We start from the raw sequence: 2,535 nt of genomic DNA on the forward strand, positions 1-2,535 counted from the left end.
GTCGAGAGTGACGGGGTTACGAAACACTAGATGAATTAGAAGACGGGGCCCCGGCCAAGGTGCTTGGCGTGGTGTAAAACAGAGACGGCTAGTTCGAATTCCATAGCACCGGGTGGACAGGGCTCGCTGGAGCGGGTCAGCCGGGAAGTCTGATCGTAAACTGCCCGAGACGCGTAGAAGCACGCGGAGGGACTAGGCCAGGCTGCCTGAGGCTGGGCTGGGCAGGAGGGGCATAACGGGGCTGCTCTGTCTAAACTACTTGGCCTGTGTGTTCATACATGAAACAGAGTTTGGAAAGTGGGAAAATGCTTCCAGGCTGTGTCTATTCAGGGTTGGTAAAGACGAGGTCTGTTTTTTCCATGATGGGTCTGGAGGTTAAGAAATGCAGGTTGGGGACCAGCAGGTGGCATGGTGGTTAAGGTGCTGGATTCCCACATGACTGACCCGTTTCCGTCCTGGGCCTGGCGGCTTGAAAATTATACCAGGTGCATGTGTGTACCCCAAATCGCAGGAGAAAGGGGACCACCCACACCATAGCAGAGGACTGTCAGCTCCGAGACAGTGAGGGCGTATAGGCAGTTCACGGGACAAGAGAGGGACCAGCAAAGAGGCCACCTGGCTGTGGGCGTTTTGGGTGCAAACGGCATGAATTCCCAACAAACGCACCCACACTGTAAGCAGCCGTCTCCCTGCCTGCCGCACCGACACGGCTGACACTAAAACCAGGAGAGCGCACCGTGGGCCAGCTCTCCTCTGCACGGACGCCACGCCGGGAGCCAGCAGGGCAGTCAGATGCGTCTGCCTTCCTTCCTCGAGCTCACACCCAGAAGCAGCAGGCTTCCAACACATCGTCAAGTGGGGGCAATGGCTAGGATCCTGCTCCCTCCTGGTCCCTGACTTCCTGTTCACGATGCAGTGTCTACAGCTTGATCTGAGACGGTGTGGGGTCCCATTACACAGCACCAAGGGGACTCGCGGCACATTCACGCATCGGCCCGAATACAGGAGACCCCGTTTCTGCAGGCACCAACAATTTCACGCTGTACAACTTAAAAATAACCCGGTCTTTGCATGCCAGTCCGAGTGAGGTATGCGTGGACTCCACATAACAGAGGAAGAACGAGCCTCGGAGGACGCGGGGTTTTGTAACTCACCTTCCCAGGGGACGAAAGCAATCATCTGGCCTAAAGAGGAGCTTCGGATGTTGGGAACCGGCCAGAAGCAGCGAGCGCCCCTCCCAGTCCATCGCCAGTCTGGGTTCAGCCTTGAGGCCAGGACAGTGCCTCCGTGGTGGAGGCCCGAGGACACCTATGGGCAGGATCACCTTGGCTGCCAGTCGACGGTGCCATGCAAACCCAGAGAATGGGCGCAGTCTCCCCCATGTCCAGACCGCCAGCCTCTCGCGGTGGGGTGGCCTGCCCTGACAGCGCAGCCCATGAGCGCCGAGAGGAGCCGTGGGGTGGAGGCCAGGGATGGGGGAGGTCGGAGCTCCCTGGGAGACTGGCTCGGGCAGGCGGAGCAGGCACGGGGTTTCCAGAGTACTGAGCAGGGTGTGTTCTGTCTGGCTGAGTCACATTTTAGAAGAAAAAGGACAGTTGGAGCTAAGTGCCACATGCGCGGGCAGACACTGAACTCACATTGCTTAGCATTGCGGGAACAGACTAGAAATGCACCGTCTCTTTGACTAATGAATATGGCAGAAAAAGTAATTCTTAAAAACTGGAGGGAGAGGGACAGATGAGAAACTGCAGAGATTGGAGCAGCAGGAGCTGGCTAGGGAGGAGGAGGAGGAGCGCGTCCTGATGGGCCCCGACAACAGCACGCTCTCCATTACGGAGAGGGGCATGGGCCCTTTGTGGGTATGGAGTCTCCGAGCCAGACGTGGGCTTCTGGAAGGGCAGGACCTGTGGTTGCGGGCCACCGGGTTCAGAGCAGCCGCGCGGAGACAAGCACATGTCCACCCCGCCCGCCCAGCGCCCGGGAGACCCGTTGCACTGGCCGCGTCTCTACAGAAAGTCCCCCCACTGCAGGCTCACACGCTGGGCCGGATACTGAAATGCTCACCCTTCCGCACACTCTCGTTTCTTTCTCGTTTTTATTTACTTCTTTCATGGGAGCGAATGAAGAGAGAGAAAACAAGAGACAAAAATCCTCCACAGGGCCTCAGGCCACACCCACGCCTCCCAGCCAGCCTGGATCACAGACACTCTGGTGTGTGGGTCGCCGGGAGAACCACTCCCACCACCGTCCATGTGGACCCAGCATCACTCCAGCAGCGTGGCCACTGCATCACTGATGGCCTCGACGACTTGCTTACCTGTTGGTCTGTCCCCTCCCAGAGGCCCCCAGGCAGTCAGGCAGGGCCTCCTCTTTGCTCTCAAAGCCCAGCATCCTGGCCGCCCGGCAGCTCCCACAGGCTGGTCTGTCTACTGCCCGTCCCCCCGTCAGTGGAGAGCGTCTGCCGCCCGAGCAGGCTTCTCACTCATCGCTCTCAGCAGCCCAAGCACCCTGGGCACCCTTGACAAATGCTCTTCG

General features: G+C 59.0%; 1 long non-coding RNA gene across 1 annotated transcript in view; it reads right to left on the minus strand.

The window, feature by feature from the left end:
• LOC114007366 (uncharacterized) overlaps positions 1–1,963 on the minus strand; it is a 5,159-nt gene extending 3,196 nt beyond the window's left edge. The window contains exon 1 of the long non-coding RNA XR_003549000.1: positions 1,155–1,963. This is a non-coding gene — a long non-coding RNA (uncharacterized LOC114007366). The remainder of the gene's footprint in view (positions 1–1,154) is intronic.
• Positions 1,964–2,535: the final 572 nt, after the last annotated feature.

This window comes from Tupaia chinensis, unplaced genomic scaffold (genome assembly GCF_000334495.1).
Source record: "Tupaia chinensis unplaced genomic scaffold, TupChi_1.0 Scaffold000161_1, whole genome shotgun sequence".
Classification (NCBI taxonomy): domain Eukaryota; kingdom Metazoa; phylum Chordata; class Mammalia; order Scandentia; family Tupaiidae; genus Tupaia; species Tupaia belangeri.